The sequence below is a fragment of the Ursus americanus genome, chromosome 6, assembly GCF_024610735.1.
Source record: "Ursus americanus isolate L20-20 chromosome 6, mUrsAme1.1.p, whole genome shotgun sequence".
In the NCBI taxonomy this organism is placed as follows: domain Eukaryota; kingdom Metazoa; phylum Chordata; class Mammalia; order Carnivora; family Ursidae; genus Ursus; species Ursus americanus.
The window spans coordinates 61,279,102-61,297,601 of record NC_142132.1 but is presented as its reverse complement, the minus strand read 5'-3'; the positions used below and the strand labels follow the sequence as shown (position 1 = coordinate 61,297,601).

General features: G+C 43.6%; 1 long non-coding RNA gene across 1 annotated transcript; it reads left to right on the top strand.

Annotated features, from left to right (window-relative positions):
• Window positions 1–3,590: 3,590 nt before the first annotated feature.
• Window positions 3,591–13,270, top strand: LOC123783092 (uncharacterized). The gene is made up of 3 exons (XR_006777114.2): window positions 3,591–4,250; window positions 9,510–9,631; window positions 12,105–13,270. It is a non-coding gene; the product is annotated as an uncharacterized LOC123783092 (long non-coding RNA).
• Window positions 13,271–18,500: the final 5,230 nt, after the last annotated feature.

The window sequence follows — 18,500 nt, the reverse complement described above, 5'->3', positions numbered from 1 at the left end:
CAACAAATGTTCTCAATTTTTGTCTGAGAAAGTCTTAATTTGTCCTCACCTTTGAAGAATAATTTCACTGGTTGATAATTTCTACGTTGGTAGTTCTTTTTTTTTTTTTCCCAATGCTTAAATTATTTCACTCCAATCTCTTCTTACTTGCATGGTTTCTGAAGAGAAGTTTGATGTAATTCTTATCCTTATTCCTCTGTTGCTAAGTTGCTTTTTCTTCTCCAGCTTCTTTCAAGATTTTCTCTTGATCTTTGATTTTCTGCAGTTTAAATGTGATGTCCTTGGTGCAGCTTTTTCTGGTATTTATCCTGCTTGGTGTTCTCTGAGCTTTCTGAATCTATGGTTTGGTGTCTGTCATTAATTTGCAAAGTTCTCAGTCATTATTATCATTCAAATCGTTCTGTCCTTTTCTCCCTTTTTTCTCTTTCTAATATTCCCATTACATGCATGTTATACCTTTTGCAGAAGCTCCATAGTTCTCACATTTGGTTCCAAATTCTGTTTTCTCCTTGCATTTCAATTTTTGAAGTTTTTATCGATATATCTTCAAACTCCCTGATTCTTTCCCTGGCTGTGTCCAATCTGCTGATAAGCCCGCCAAACGCATTCCTTCTTTATTTTACAGAGTTTTTGATTCCCAGCATTTCCTTTTGCTTCTTAGAGCGTCGATATCTTTGTTTGCATTCCCCGTCTGTCCTTGCACTTTGCCCACGTTTCCACTAAAGCCCGTAACATATTAATCATAGTTATTTTAATACCAACATCTCTGCCATGTCTGTGTCTGGTTCTGATGCTTATTTTATTTCTTCTGACTGTGAGGGGTGTTTTTCTTTTGCCTTTTAGCTCACCTTGTCATTTTTTGTTGGAAGCCAGACATGATGTATTGCGTTAAAAGAGCTCAATTAGATAGGCCTTCAGTGTGAAGTTCTGTGTCTATCTGGCTAGGAGCTAGGTGGTGTTCATTGTTCTCTCTAGCTGTAGTGTCAGAAACTAAAATGCCTTCTAGTGTCCTTGTTTTTGTCTCCCTTGTTGTTTTGGGTTTTCCTAGACACTTTAAATAGGGTCTGAGGCCTGCAGTTCTTGTAGCTGGAATCCTCCGTTATGGTACTCCTGGATTGATGTGGTAATAAGATGTGGGGGGAGGGGAATTTTTCTGTCATCCTATAATTAGATTTTAGGTTTTTAGTAAACCTGAGTTGGGTATTTTCCCTTTCCCCAGGGTGGTTAGGCTTCAGTAAAACCACAGTAGATTAGACACTGTAAGTTAGTTTCCCTTGAGGGCAGGTCTTGTTAAGGGGAAGAGTGAGCTCTGGGTGTATTTCAGAATGGTTCTTTTCTCCTCCCCCTGCTGGAAGCTTGAGGGGATTTTCCTTCAATCTTCACTTTGAGAACCTGGGAGAACTCATGGAGACAAAACGCACAAACGTGGGGAGTCCTCCCTAAAACTGGATCCTCTCAGAGTTTCAGACTCTCATGCTTATCCACACCGAATCTTCAGCAACTTGCCAGTTATAGTTTAGAATATTCCTACCAATACCGGCTGCAGTGAAGCGTTCTGCTCCACGTAACTGTGCTTCTCCTCGCTCACCCATCTGTCTGTCCGGTTCTCAGAGCAGCAGTTTCCCCTGCGATTCCAATTCTCTGCTGGATCTAAGAAGAGATGTAGATTTTCGGTGGGTTCAGCTTGTTTTTCTTGTCACGAAGACATGGGTGAAGACTTCAAGCTCTTTACCTGTTGGACTAGAAACCAGAAGGTCACCAGGTCTGTTTTTGAAACTTAAATGAACTACTGAAGCACCGTATGTCCATATCTGCAGGAAGTAGTATGTCTTTATGTTGGAAACTTCTGGCAGTGTTGTCCAAGAATATCAGCGTTTAGTCTAATTAGTTGAGCTTTGAGATATTCCAGAGAGAGGAACTGTAAATTCTGACCAGTCCGCTAACAAATCTCCCTTTTTATCCCATGTCACTGCAATGATTATGTTAGGCTGTCATCTTTGAAGAGATGTGGCTCTCCCAGCCCAATGCTGCCTGCTACTCTCATAATGTTACCTTGCAGCTGAGACTATAGGAGAGGTTTGAAGGTGACCTTAGGATCTCAGTGTTGTGCGTGTATATGCGTATGCTGTTTTCGGATTCCTAAGGTTATCACTGCCCCACTCGCACATTCAGCCAACATCCCAAAGTGAACCCACGATGCCAGCGTAGATAATTTAATAGTGGCATCTACAAACCTACACTAGCTTGTCTTCATGAGGAATTTCCTCCACTTGGACTTCCTTTCCTATAAGTAGGCTTCACTCAGATCCAATGAACTGAGACCCCATCTCAGTTTCTCTGGTCTTCACAAGGGAAGTGTTCAGGTCTTGGTGCATCTGATTCACCCACTCACAATCCAGAGACCAGTCCAGAGAGAGGGGTATGGTTAAGGCCCCTGAGGGTCTTCAGAGAACTATCCTGAGGGTGGAACTGTGTGGCTTGCATTTGCTTGGAGCTAGAAGTGTCTGGGAATTCATATCTAGCCCCCCCCCCCCCCGCCTCCACCTGCCCTTCACTAAGATCCTGCCGTGCCCTTCCCCAGGCCCCTTGCCTCAGGTTGGAGGTGAAATGAAATTAATACTCCAAGTTTCCTCCTAGGGATCAGGGTCCTGTCCCCATTTCTTTTTTTTTTCCTTTTTCTTTTCTTTCTTTTCTTTCCTTTTTTTGGTAAAGATTTTATTTATGTGTTGGACAGAGATAGACACAGTGAGAGAGGGAACACCAGGAGGGGGAGTGGGGGAGGGAGAAGCAGGCTTCCCGCTGAGCAGGGAGCCCAATGCGGGACTCGATCCCGGGACTCTGGGATCATGACCTGAGCCGAAGGCAGACACTTAATGACTGAGCCACCCAGGAGCCCCTCTCTTTCCCCATTTCTGTACCTCACCTGGTGCTGGGAAGAGCTCAGGAGCAGATCACCTCGGCTCCAGCCCAGCCACACTGGCGGCCAAGGACAGTCTACGTGATACGGAGACAAGCAGCAATTTCAGGAGAAGACAGACTTGGTTCAAATCCTGGCTTGGTGCTTGCCAGCTGTGTGACCTTAAGAAAGTCACTATTAACCTCCTTGTGGCTCCATTTCCCTGGATGTAAAATGAAGATAATAGTACTGACCCCCACGAGTTGTCATAAAGCAGAGACCATCATGTACAATGGCCACCAGGTAAACCCCTGAGGAGTATCAATCCCTCCACTCCCTCCGTGATGCAAGCTTTGGTAAATGATGTTGGGTTTTTTTGAGTCATTATTCTGCTTGCCTGGTTCAGAAACTAACCCCTTAATTAATTCCCCAAATTAATGTTCCAAACATCAAAATTAGAAGGTACTTTTCTGCCACCTTGTTCAACCCACCCATTTTGCAGGGGATGAAACTGAGGCCTGCAGGGTCTGGGGCCCTTTTCCTCTGTGTTACTCTTTGCCCTGCACCTCGTTAATTATCACCCTTTTGAAGTCTATGTTTACAAATCCCGGCTAATGTTTAGTTGTTTGCATCTCCAGTACTATTTTGTGGGGTGTTGCCACATGGGGTTATTTTAGGTCTTTGGCACTGGTCTCCCAAAAGGGCAATGCGGTGGATTCCTCACAGCGCCCCAGAGGCACCAGGCTGGTGCACGGCCACTAGCCCGGGAATCCAGATACTTCATTCCTGAGAGAGGGCTCTTCTCTCTGGACACAGTTGTCCGCTGGTAGAAAGGCGTTCTTCCATGACCTCAGTGCCGAAGCTGAGGGGGGGTCTCCCAGAGGGTGGAACAGTTCAGTCGGCGTCCTGGCCTTCCATGGGTGGTTTTGCCAAGACAGCCGTGCTCTGGGCGGGAGAGGGCAACCCTCCCTCTGTCCCAACCCCAGGGTCTGTCGGAGACCCAGGGATTCATGGATCCAGGAGTATCTGTAGGGCCAGAGGCCTCACGCAGCCTCCAGAACGTCATCACCAGCCAGCTCGCCCCTTCCCGAAGAGTCACCTCGACTGCCTTTGTGAGCGGGAGAGTTATGAAAACAGCCCAATCAGTACAGTCAGGAGGACCCAGCAGCTTCCAAAAGTGTTGCCCTCACTGTGTGGAATGCAGTAAGTTCTACCGAAGGGAACAGAACAGACGTGACTGAAACACCCTCCGAGATTTGTCAGACCATAGTGCCCCCCCACAACACCGCTTTCATCCCCCCACCTCTGGGACAATCTCAGGAGAAGACCTCAAATTCTGAGTGTTGACAGGCAGGTAAGCAGACTCATCAGAATCTGGCTGCATGGTGGGGGGGTGTGCAGGGGGAGCGGGAGGGTGCAGAGAACAGATTTGTCAAGCTCCCAAGATGATAGTGAAGAACTGCCCCCACCCCCCCCAGGGTTGCCAAATGAATGAAACAGAAACACAGGGCGCCCAGTGAAACGGGACTCTCAGACAAGCACCGTGAACGTCTCTGTCCCATGTGATATTGAGTTAGTCCTTCTACCAGAAAAATGCGTTTGTCTGAAATTCAGATCGAACTGGGCATCATGTGTTTGGCAACTCTCCCACCCTTTCCGCCCTCAAACAGCAAAGTGACATTTTCAAATACCATTTTTAAAAAGCATACATTCACTGTTAAAAAAGTGGAGAAATATGACAAATAAAATTAAAACCAGTCATAATTGTACCACCCAGACTTGTTAACCAATGCTAACATGTTAACATTTTGGTCTACCCCATGTGTACTCTGTGTGTGTGATTGTCAGTCGTGTATTTATAAAATTGGGATTATACCAAACATGCAAATATTCGGTTTTTAATTATGCTTTTCCCCTATAACATTACATGTATGTGTGTATGTGTGTGCATATAAAGCACTTTACTTTAAATATCATTATATATATATATTTACTACTCTGTATTTTCCTGTCTTGAAATATCATCCATTAGCAAGTCTTTTAATGGCTGAAAATGCTCACTCTAATTCCCAGCATACGGGGGAGTGAGAGGAACAGAGCTCCTTAAACCCCTCCGTTTTGCAGACAGCAGTTAGCCGTCGGATGCTGAATGCGCCAACACCCCGAACCATGCCAGCCCCATAGGAGGGATTCCAGAAATGCTTATTGATCAAGTGAATAAATAAATGAATGAAGCTCTTTCGGCCCTGGGAACACCCTTAGCCCTAACACAATCCCCACATTGCCACGTATATGCTTCTGCCTTACAGAAAGGGAGGGCCGTGGACTTCAGCCCACAACGGACAAGCCAGAGCTCAGCATGGTGGCCTCCGGTGTTGAACCCTGGTGAAGTCCTGATTTTCTTTAAATTTTACAGTCGGTAGCCATTTAGTGGCCCCATTGCAGGTTCTGCAGATGCAGAAATGAACAGGATAGAGAATTACATTCATGTGAAATTGTGTTAGTGTGTATGGTGGTGGTGGGGAGACAGACAATAAAAGAGTAAATAGATAAACACAGTAATTTCATATAGTGATGAATGAGAATGAAAACGATTATAGCCACACAGCTCACTGTTCATGCTAACACAATTAAACTATTTGGCACTCAGCATTAACATGACTGCAGTACTCTGGAAAATTCCAGCCCCCAAAGATGAAGCTGCAAAGAGTGTTACTGTTTGTGTCAGGAACTTGCTGAAAACCCATTTATCTGAACAGCGGACTCTTCACTTGTCCTTGTCAGGGTAGTCGTCCCCTTCTCTGAACAACCCAACTGGGCTGAATATTCTTCAAGTTCCCCTCCAAAGCCCATAGCTCGCTGTGTTAATCGGTCCTCGACTATTATATTACACACTTTGCACAGCTCCAATCGGGGCTCCCCATTGAAAGACCCATCTTACACTAGACTCTCCAAATCCTATCAATATTCCACCCTTGACCTCTTCCTTCTGAGAAGCTTCTATGATTCCATCAAAGTGATAGTATCACTTACTGCACTAAGCAATAAATTTGGCTTTGTGCAATCAGCAGGCTATTTCAGTAGTCTGTGTGGGAACCAGCAGCCAATGTGAGTGGTAGGAAGGAAAGAAAGCAGGGCCATTCAATCCATAGTGATGGAGGTGGGGCCGACAGTGGTAGTACTTTCACAGGGAGGCAAGCCTCTCAAATGGTAACATTTGAGCTGAGACTTGAAAGAAGACAAGGATCTGGCCTTGCCCTATTCTGGAGACAAACCCTCCAAGCACTGGGAATAGTAAAAGGAGGAAGGTTGACAGCAGAGTGAAGGAGGTCAGAAGTTGGGGGGTAGATGGATGCCAGGTAAGGAAGCTTATTACAGATCCAATTAGTTGCTCTTATGCTAAGGGTGACTTTAAAAACTGCAGGAACGGAGCAGGAAAGCTGCATTCCTGCATCCATCCATCTGGTCAATGAACACGACTTCAGATCCTTCTCTTGCCTGGCATTCTTGGGTACCAACGGAGCTAGAGATTCAGCGCTCTAGAGAAAAGAGACGTACAAATAGCCAGGACTCAGAAAACCAGTTCCCGCCCATTGGAGGAAGTGTGGGAAGGAAACCAGGACCCATGAGCACGGAACCAGAGGAGGTGGCCCTTCCTTGGCTCTGTTCTGGCTCCCAAATCCCTAGGGTTGCACAGAGGCGCGGTGTGCCTGGTGGTGGCTTCCAGGTCCCAGGGTGCATGGGGCACTGCACCGAACCCAGACCTGGGACTCCCCGGGGGTTTTCATCTAGGCGCCTCAGGACCAAGCACGGTACCTGGCACCCAGTAGGTGCATAAATGTCGGAACTGATGGTCTGCTTTTTAGGTATTTCTATTCCATCCAACTCAAAAACTGTTTTGAAATTCGCACAGGGGGCACCTGGGTGGCACAGCGGTTAAGCGTCTGCCTTCGGCTCAGGGCGTGATCCCGGCGTCATGGGGTCGAGCCCCACATCAGGCTCCTCCGCTGTGAGCCTGCTTCTTCCTCTCCCACTCCCCCTGCTTGTGTTCCCTCTCTCGCTGGCTGTCTCTATCTCTGTCAAATAATAATAAAAAAAAATCTTAAAAAAAATTCGCACAGAACTACATATATTATTAAAACATGAAAAAAAATGAGGACTCGGAGGAAGAAAATGCAAAGGTAAGAGAAGCGAGATGAAATTAGGGTAAAAGTGAATGGTTAAAACCCGTCATGAGTGGTTTTGAGCAGCCAGTGAAAAGAGCACGAAGTTCGGCTGCTAGATTCACCGAAGAATCAAGGACAATAACAAGAAGCTGGGGGCTTAGGAAAGGCCCAGCTCTTTCTAGCCCTGAGTCAAAGAAATCTTTTTTACGAGTCTTCATAAAGAGATTCTCTGTGAGATAGTAGGTAACAAGGCCCCTAAGACAACACGGTTGTGAGTTTCAAAGAGCTGTTTCTTGAAACGCCCCCGGGAGCATTAGCGAGGCCCAGCTGAACAAAATGCCATCAAGGAAACCCGGCCAGGGAGGAATTCTGACCTGCCAGTTGCTGGTGACGACAGGGTAGAACAGTAGGAGGCCTGGGGGAGGCTGGGGAGCAATGGAAGATCGCGCTGGCCGGGCCCCCAGGTGTTTGAGTTTGGGGGAGCCAGGCGCGTGCGCACATCCCGCACACCTCAGGAGAGGAGTCGCTCAGAATGCAGGGGACACCTCCCTTCTCACCCTTCGAGCCGCCAGTTTCCGCCCTCCTAGACCGAAACGACGGGGAGGGAAGCCTCCAGAGCGGAGGGATTTGTAATGAGGGGCGAATCTTCATGAAGTGTGATAGTAAACACCTCATATTTCAACTCCGCGAAGAAAGTATCTCCTGGCAGACACGCTCACAAAAATGTGTGCCGTGTGCGGTGGGGTCGTCCAGGGCCCGCTGGCGGCTCCAGCGGGGTCCCCCCATTTCCTGGGCCATAAAAATGTGCTTCTGACTGACGGCTGACATACGAGGTGCCAGGCCAGGAAACGGCTTGCTCCGGCTGCGCGTGGGAACCGCGTGGACAGCTCCCCTGGAATTAGCAAGGCGGGCGCTCCCCGGCCGCGGCGCCGCGTGCACACTCCCCATCGCGTCTTCGTGGGGGAGAACGCTTGGCTCGGAAAGGGAAAAATCATGGTGAAATCAAAACAGAAATTAACATCTCTTTTTTAAATGGTGTCATTTGGAATGATTGTAAACACAGTTGAAATTCACTGGATTTTCTACACAGATCTGTGCGTGCAGACAAAACCGAGGCTATGCTCGGATGATACCCAGCGCTTAAGGAGAGAGGGCTTTATCTTTTTGTAAGTGGTTATTGTCTTGTCCTGACATCGCTGGCAGACGGGAAAATGGAGGCTCAGTGAAGGTTAAGGGACTTCTCCAAGGCCACCCAAGGTGGCTCCGACATCCTGTCTCGCACCTCCTAGCTGAGAGCCCTTTCCGTGAGATGAAGTTCCTGGGGCACCAGACTCTGTGCCTGAGGCTAGTAGTAGGAGCCCCATAAACACTCATTTCCCTGCCTCTTACTGCCCTCTTCTCTGCTCTTCTATTAAAGAGATGTTCTTAGATTGAGGGCTAAGAGTGCAGCTGCTTCCATAGTCTTCCATAGGATTGCCACTTGGCCCGTGTATTTGCTTTTCTGTGAGTCCCAAGTGGAGGTGGTCAAAACACATGAGCTTCATGAAATGCTCCAGAAGCCCATGGGGACTGTGGAAGGGTGTGGAGCCTCCAAGCTACAAGGTTGGCATGAAAATCCCCTCCGAGCCCCCTGGCGCAGCCCTGTCGCTAACTCTGTGCTCCCAGCCCTGTCACTGTGTCTCTCTTTTTTTCATACAACATTACAAGAGTTTTCTGAAATGCTCACATCTGAACCCTCGACGCCATGGACTGCACATTCTGGTGACAAATACGAGTCAAGACAGATACCCGCAAATTCTCAGACAAGAAGGTCAAGAAAATAAATTCTTTGGATGACAATAAGGGGATGGTGGAATTTATCAGCATGATTATTATGCTAGATCTGTACTGTGTTCAGCTTAGATTGGAAAGTCAACAACCATGCACCATTTGGGATACTCTGTATGTCATCAGGCTGCTTCTGTTAGGCATATAATTTAATAATTGTTTCAGGCTTGGAATACATTCTAACTTCATATTATGTACATATTTGTTTTAAGCGCTATTGTTGTGCAGGGGAAGGAGGGGCTGGAGGGTTCGGGTAGGGCAAAGACACAGTGCCGACAAATGCAGACCCTAAAGAGATTATTCTCCAGGCATATGACTCTTAAAGGTCTACCTGTTGAATAAACCGACCTAGCTCAGGGAGGGTTGCCTGGTGCTACAAAGGACTATGGAAGAAATATTTTTATAGTCATTTTTTAACAGCAGAAGAAGGACACGGATAACCTGCAGTGGACTCAAGGTGAATAGGAAATTGATCAGGGCTCCAAGTATCAGAAAAGAGACTAAGGTCCTTTCACAAGATTTCAGCCTCAAGGGTTGGAACAAAGAAGTTTTCGCCTTCTAGGAACCAGAACACTTTACTAACCAGATTGGGCCATTCCTTGACATTTGTCTGTTTGCAGACTCTGATCCCCGAGTCAACTTCTAGCCAGCAAATTCTCCAAATATGATTACCTCCAGTATATGAGCTCATTTCTCTGCACTTACTCCCAAATGGTCGACATCGATTTGCGACATTAATGAAGTAAGTACCCAACCATCCTTGTTCGTGAGCTATTACCTCGGTATTGATTGTAGCTTTAATTGACAATTACTTGAATGGGCTGGGCTATACTCAGCTTTTATTAATTTTCCATGGTGATGCTCATTACTAAACTTCATTGCAATTGTGTAACGATGTACACTCCCCACTGTGGCTAACTGAACTGGAAAATTCCACTGGCCATTTCCCAAACCTCTTTATCCTGGAAAATAAAGAATTTGGTATTGTTAAATTTGATATCAGGATTCTAGACCTCGATTCTGTGGGAAGAGAATTGGCTGTGAAAATAAATAGAATTTGGTACATTATTTTTCCTTCGCTGTTGTTTCAGAGAATGTGGTACCCATAGACTTTATTCTACCCCTTGCTGCCTAGAGAAACAGTGAACTCCATATGAAATTATATTCACTCTTGTTTCTCCCTTTTTTTCTTTTTTTAAAAATTAGGAGTGGGGAAGAGGCAGCGAGGTAGAAGAGATTTTGTGGGTTTAGGAAAGAGGAGTTTGAGTTTCTAGGGGAGGTAAATGGAGGGAAGGTAAATTGATGAGGGACACTAATGGCAGACAAGGGTAATTTATGCAGACCCATCTCTGTGTCATCACGAAGGAAAATTTATGCTCTGTTCTTAGGCAAAGCAGTGGAATGCAGAGACCTCCCCTTGTGTCTGCCAACTCTCAATTGCCTTCAGCTCAAAATAATCCTTATTCCAAAGTGGCATATCGGGGCGGGGGTGGGGGGGAGGACGTGGTAGAGGGAAATCCTGATTCCTTCCAAAGGTGATTCAGAAATGTGACTTCTGATATTTGACTGAGCCGGAGCAATGGTTTAATGTGACATAAATTGATTAGAGTTGGAATTTACTTTGCTATGAGCTAATTAATGCAGACATTCCTATAGTTTTCTGGGAGAATAAGTAGGGCAGCAAAAAGGTTTGTCCATAAAGGAGCTGCTGAGTTCTTGTTGTGACTGTTCTAGAATTATAACTAGTGAATACCCACAGAAATTTCAGGAAAAATATTGATTGGCATCCAACAAATTCAACTTTCAATTAATTGGACAGGTGCTGTTTTTGTTTTGTTTTGTTGACCATTACACACTGATGAGAAGTCAGTGATAAGAACACCAACTCCTATTAGAGAGGATGTTTTGAAAGAGAAAAATTAACAGAGATGAGTTTACTTTGAGTGCAATCATTTTTGCCTTGTATGGAAGGCTATGGAGTACAGTGGAAAATGCCCTTCACACTAGCAATCAGAATTCTTACGGCTTCATGCCTCTGGACTTCATTATAAAATGAGAGGTTAGGCCCGTATAACCCCTGAGGGGCTCTCTGTACTCTTAAATGCTACAATTTTGGTCTTGAGACAGTGAGTTGTGTGAAGGTAAGATAATGCAAAGAGTATTGCACTGGAAGGCCAGAACATTGCTTTGAGTTGTCATTTCCCCAGGCAGCTGTGTGCTCTTGGAGAAGTCACTTCACCTTCCTGGTCCCACTTTCCTCCTCTAAACCATGAGGCGCTACGGAGCAGTGGCCTGAACGATCCCTTCCCCTTTTCACGTTCTTCAGTTCAACATGGTAAACAATGGCTCCTGCTATGGTTACTTCTGTGTGCAGACTTGGCGAGCCTCTAGTACCCAGTTATTTAATTAAACACGAATCCGGGTGTCACTGTGAATGTGCTTGACATCCACACTCAGGTGACTTGAAGTAAAGGACATTATGCTCAGTCATGTGGGCAGGCCTTGTCCAGTCCACTGGAAGTTCTTAAAAGCAAAAACAGAGGTTTCCTGGAGCAGAAAGAGTTCTGCCTCAAGACTGCAGCTTGAACTCCTGCCTGAGTTTTGATCTTTCCAGATTGCCCTATGGATTTTGGACTTGCCAGCCGCCATAATTGTATGAGCCAATTTCTTAAAAATAAATTTCTTAGTATGCACACATATAAATACAGGTTTATTTAATTGGTTCTGTTTCTCTGGGGAACCCTGACTGATACAGCTCTCCGGGTGAGAAGATAAATGTGGGGCCATCAAAGGAAGATGCTCTGATATCTCTTCTCCTTGCTGTGGTAGGAGGAGGGACAGAAACACAGAGCACAGGTTTCCTCAGTGGCTCTATTCAGCCCACAAACATTTTTTCATGGGCCTACACAGTTTCTTTCTTTTGAATTAATTGACAACGTTTCAACAGAAGGAGATACCACCTCAAGTGTGACTTTTTCTTTCTCTTCAATAATTGGAGATCGGGCAACTTGAGGCCGGTATTCCTGTGAGGGAATAATCAGCTTGAACTAAATCCTCAAACTGGATTACTTGTCACTCTAGGGACACACAAAGATTTTCCAAGGAGTATCATTTCCAGACACTCGACGCCCGTATGTTCTCATTTCCAAGGCTGATCTGCTTGGCCCCCTGCTTGCCTTCCGAGCCCTCACACTTGTCCTCTCTCTCCCTCTCAGGTCCCTTTTATGCTCACCCTTGTCCCACCTCACCAATCGCAGTAGACATGGAAATAATGCTGACGAGCTATACCTTCCACAAAGGACTTGCAGCTCATAGCGGTTGAAAGATGACCCCCAAAAGATATGTCCATCCGGAACCTCAGAATGTTACCTTATATGGAATAAAGGTTTTTGTAGATATAACTAAGGTAGGGATCTTGAGGTAAGATCTTCCTGGATTACAGTAGAACCTCAATCCAATGGTAAATGTCCTTATAAGAAGCTGAAAGGCAGAAAACAGCCACAGAGACACAAAGCAGGAGGCCATGTCAAGACAGAGGCAGAGAGTGGAGTGATGCGTCTACAAGCCAAGGGACACCAAGGTGTGCGGGGTCCCAGCAGGAGCTACCAGACAGGTGTGGAACAAATTCTCCCCCAGAGCCTCCAGAAGGACCCACCCCTGCCCCTGCCAACAGCTGGATTTCGGATTCTGGCCTGCAGAACTGTGAGAGAATGAATTTCTGTGACTTTAAGCCACCAAGTTTACAGTATTGGGTTATGGCGGACCTAGAAAACTCATCTACCTCTCTCTGTGGGGAGCTCCTTCAGGGCTGGCCTCAGCTGCAGGGGGCCACCCTGACTGCAGTCACAGCCTTCCCAGGACAGGCCCACATCTGGCGACGGAGCATGTGCGGTACCTGTCGCCTAGACAACTCTGACAGGCAGTGTTCACGTCAGAGCTGCCTGCAGGGGCGCCCGCACCAATTTCCTCTCATCCAGACTTGCTTCCTCTTCCTTCTTTGCACGTGTATCGATTCCGAGAAAACATCCCGCTCCCCACATTCTGTCTCAGCATCTGCTTCCAGAGAACTCAGCCTGCTGTGCGAAAGAAATGCACCCCTTTGTCCCGTCTCAGGTCTTCCCACCGTGCATTGCCTCAGGGTGTTACAACTCTCTGGATGACAGTCAGACAATGCGGAGTATTGATGTTGCTGTTGCTGTACCAAAGAAGTTTCTATTCCCACTTATTCATACAAACCAGTTTTCTCAGCATTTATATCTATAAACTTCAAACATAGGAACAGGTTTGGTGCGGAACCCTGTCTCATCCTAGGTAATACCCATCCACGCATACATGAACTAATTGGAAGAAATAAAACCCCATCTATCTCATATAGATAAAATTTGTTTAAATTAATTAAATTAATTAATGTCTAAAATCTCATATATATAAAATTTGAATTTTATGTTTAATAATGATTCAAAAAAATTTACAAGTATATTTAGGTAATTTTAATCAATTTTTCCAGAAGAAAAATATTTGAACACCTATGGCCTTGTGGTCACAGGAAATTAACTTTTAATTTGTGTTTTTATTTATGTTGCAGAGAAGTATGGAAGTGTGATGAATAAAACACTTTAAGTCAAACATTATAGTTGAATAAAATGTTGTGGAGGAAGAGTAATTAACATGAGAGTTCAGGGAGAAAAAGGAAGTAAAATTTCTGTTTGTCAAATGAGAACTTGTTTCTGTATTCTTCTTACGGTTGATGGTGGTTTTCAAATTGGTATGGGGTCTAGATTCTATTGGAGTGATGTAAATTATTTATTTTAAAGTGTTACCCTTTACAGTACACTACTAGTTACCTTTTAAGAAAGAACTATTAAGAATATGTTAACCTAACAATCAGATAAGTGGTTTTCCAAAAACTGAGGGGATGTTCATGACTACCCCCGATTTGCTCTGCCTGCCGGCACCTGTAGGCATTTTGGTCTGTGACTCCGGCCTTCGCTGAAGAGCAGAACAACTGTATACTAAGGCCTGTGTTAATCCCCAGGTGCAGTTTCTGGGAGCATTATCTCCCCTCCCCTGCCCAGATCTTGGGTGAACCGACAGATCCTCCAGGGAGGAAGGGGCTGAGATACAGAGGAGGGCTAGCTTTTCCTAATTCTCTCAAAAACTCTTTAAAGGCCGGGGCTACCAAGGAAAATGCTCTGATGGGCAACAGAGACTGATTTAAATTTCCCCCAAAGAAATGTAAGACAAGCTGCTCCTTCCGTCTCTCTCCCCAAGCTCCTCACCCTGAGCTTCCTTTCTTTCCCTTCTCTACATAGATTGCAGGCAGAGGAGAATGAGACATCAGAGGGAAAGGGATTCACTTTGCACCATGGCTATTCCTCCCAAAATAATAACCACAACTGTAATAATGACTGCCATTTATTGAGTGCTTACTATGCGTCAGGTGGGAAAATGGTTTATCTGAACAGCTGACGTCACACTCACTGCATGTGAGAATCTCTTCATCAGCCCTCTTAGGAACTGATTATAAAAGCCATCCAGAGGATGCATAGGAAAGCAAGAAAATTTGGGGGGAAAAGTTAGGACAAATAATAATAGCACCTTTATAAATGCTAACTATAGGCAAGATACTGCTCAACATATTTTATGTATAGAAATTCATGAAATCCAAGGCACCTGGGTGGCTCAGTCAGTTAAACGCCTGACTCTACATCTTGGCTCAGGTCATGATTTCAGGGTCGTGAGATCGAGCCCCGGGGCTCTGGGCTGAGCATGGAGCCTGCTTAAAATTCTCTCTCTTCCCCTCCCTGTGCCCCTCCACCAGCACCCTTGCACATGGGTGCACATGTTAACTCTCTTTCTCAAAAAAAAAAAAAAAATCATGAAATCCTCATCATCATCCTGTTATTATCCTCATTTCTAAAATGGGGAAACTGAGGAAGCGAGATTAAGCAACTTGTCTCAATACTAGTTAGCAATAGTGTCAACTGGTCTAGAGTTTATGCTTTTATCTACTATACTGTATTTATGCTCTTAACCACTGTACTATGCTATATCAGGACATTTTTAAAATAAAACAATAGTGATTAAGCCAATAGGGTACCATTTCATCATAGAATAAGGAAATAGAATAAAGATCAGAAACAGTCCCACATATAGAAAATTAGCATACGATAATTAGGTATTTCAAATCAGTAGCAAAAATAAAAATAAATTTCCAATTCACACCTAAATCAAATTATATTCCAGATGGAGCAAATGTATCAAATGTATAGAAATGTAAATATATCAAAAAATTTAAGTTCTAGGAGAAAATATTGGAATAGTTTTATAATGTTGGCATTTTCTTCTAGGCATATGAAACACAGTATCTATTTTTAAAAAGATTTGCACTTTTAGCTAAATATATGGTAAAAACTTCTATATGGAAAACAACACACTATAATCTAAGTTGAAAGAAAAACAATACTCTGAGAAAATATTGCAACTATATGATAAACAAAGAGATGGAAACCATAATATATAAAGAGCTTCTATAAACCAACAAGGAAAAAACCCCAAACTACACATAAAGATGAGAAAAGAGAAAAATTCGAACATGAATTCACAGAAAAGTAAATGCAAATAGCCAGTAAAGCTATAAATAGATGTACAATCATATGAAAAGCCAAAGATGTACAAAATTTTTTAAAAGGGACATCATTTTTAAAGAAAAATATTAGCAAATATTAAAACGTTTGAAAATCTGGCAGATGGAAAACTCTAAGATCCTGTTGGCATTTTGGCAGCAGTGTAAATGGCAACTTTCTGGAGAGAATATTGGCAGTAGCTATTTCAACAGAAAATGCATATCCCTTTTGTTCTAGTAATTCTAGGGAATAATTATCAGGTCTCCAGTGTTCAAGAACATAGAACGAATCCACATTTCCGTCCTGGGTCAAGTGTCTGCATCTCAGCCTGGTTTGCGAGGCCCTCCATAATCCGGGCCCACCTACTCACTCAGTGCCACTCCCGCACACCAACCTGCCACCCCAAGCCTGACCAAATAACACCACCTCCCCTATGCCTTTGCTTATGCTACTCCATCTCGAAGGCCCCTCCTTCTTTGCTTCCCCCTCTCCTGACCCATTTCAAGGCCAAGCCGGAGCTCCCTCTCCTTCACCAGCTAAGGGCTCAATGAAGGCGAGCTTTTGTTACTTTCATATTATTAATCCTTAAACATCTACTCTCTCAGGTGACACTCTCATCCTTTGGGGTATGTTTTCTTTACAGTGGGGTTGGAATTTTCTGGAAGACCAGAAATGCTTTGGGCTTCCCATGTAAAGGCAGTATAGTTTACAGTGTTTTAATATAAGACAGCCCTGGGTGCGACCTTGATCTGCCATTTTCTGCCCATGTGTCAAGTTATTTCACCTGTACGCACCAGCCCATAATACATGCTAAATCAATTGTTACTATAAGGATTATGGTTGCTTACCTTCTCTCTGCATCGTACTTGCCCCATCCCATCAATGCCAAAATAAAATCAAAGCCATGGAAAGTGGTCAGCAAACTCTTCTTGCAAGTTGTTTAGCTAGAGGTGCAAATTGTCGTGTGTTCGATCAAACACATTGTAAGTGACACTTTGTGTGTGTGTGTGTATGTGCTTGCCTGCCTTCCTTCTTTCCTTCTTTCTTTCCTTCCTTCCTTCCTTCCTTCCTTCCTTCCTTCCTTCCTTCCTTCCTTCCTTCCATTATCTAAGAAGAACTCCTCTTAGTTTGCTTGTATGTGAGCTAGTAACTATTCTCAGTTTAGAGCTAGCCAAGAATCAATCTTGACCTGGTTGCTAGGAAACTCTGTCTTTGGAGCAGAAGTTAAGAATCAATTTTCCCATGCTTTAAAGAACTTATATTTAAGTAAATGACTTTCTCAGAAATATTGATTCATTCCAAAAGCATTTAAATAATATACAAAACAAGAAGATTTTTATGTGAAAGCTGCATCTTGACAGCAATGTAGACATGCGCTTAAGAAAAACATATTTACACATATAATCTACATGTCGTTCAGAGAGAAAATAGGCTTTAATGTAGTAATAGGACTATTTATGTAATGAACTCTCATGGGCTGTTGCATAAATAATGATTCCTGAACTACATGAATGTTTTTATGTGAAAAGTGCCTTTGTGAACTTTCATAAAAATTTGGTCTGTGATTACATCAAAGGCTGAATTCATATTAACAAATGAAGCTTTGTGAAGACATGAAGACATTTTCTAATGGAAACATCATAATTAGAAGCACATTTTCTCAATAGACGTGTTTGGAAGATGCTTGCGCCTCCTCATGGCCTCAATGTCTCGCGAAGGAGTCTCTTGGTCAGCAACTGGCTTCGCAAGCAGTTCTCGGACCTCAGCGAGCCCTGCTCCAGGGAGGGATGCCAGCCAGCCTGTGAAATATTTCTGCAGGAACTTTTGGCTGCCTTAGCTGCCTAAAGCAAATGTTTGTTTGCTGCAGTACGTGAATCAAATGCTTTTGTGTGAAAACACTTGCTAGAGAAACAAATGTTTGTTTTGGTAATCGACATTTGGACTGTTGGAACATTACCACTTAAGATATTGGTTTGAGAAATATACATTTAATTTGGAAAGCACCAGTTAGGATCAGGCACGTGACACAAATCTAGGCTGTAAGGAAATGAGGTTGAAATTGGACCCCAATATTTCACTTCCCCTTGTCAGATCTGACTAGGCAAATGGTGCCTTGTTTGACATGTTGCTGTATAATGTTACCGAGCAACAGCATAAAAGAAAAAAGTGATTTACTTCCTTCTAGAAGTGTATGACTTATAAATTATCAAAGATAGCAGCAAGAGTGTATTTATCTAGTATTAATATTTAAATGCCATCTTCCTATTGAACGTACCACATGCTCCATATTAATCTTTTAGATTAGACTTAGTACAAATTGATGTTTCCTAAATGGAAGATTTCTCCTTACAGTTCACTTTTGATTATCCATGCTAACTGGCAGGAGGAAAGGTACAGATACTTCAAAACAGCAGGTGATACAGAAATAAGCTTTGGCTTCAGAGAGCAGTAAATTTTTTAGTAGCAGAAAAAACTAATTACATTTTAAGGGAGAGAGATGTTCAGAAGGGAGTTTGATGGCAAGAGGGTGGTTTTTGTTTTAAATATATTTGGTCACAGAAAAATCCATAAATAGAAAGCCAAACGAAAGGATACTGAGCTCAAGTCTAAATATGAGAGTAAAAAAAAATTTAATTAAATATTTTATTTATTTCCCATACATTTTAAAGCGTTATTTTAGTTCTGACAAATGCCTGGATTAAATGAAAATGTATTTGATTTTTTTCCCACTATGTTTGAGTTTTTCTCTTTTGTGAAAGTAAACTGCAGGACCCGGGTTCATCTGAAAATTTATGAGCTGAAACCTATAATCAAATCACTATGTACTTAATAATAAAATAAAATTATAGCCCACATTCTTTGCTGTTGGCCTTAGTCCTATTTGATCTTTAGCTGAAAAAAAAATCATATTTTTAAGTAGAAAAGGAAGCCAGTATCAGTTCAGAATAGCCAAATAGAAGGATTATTCACTAGAACATCGAGAAA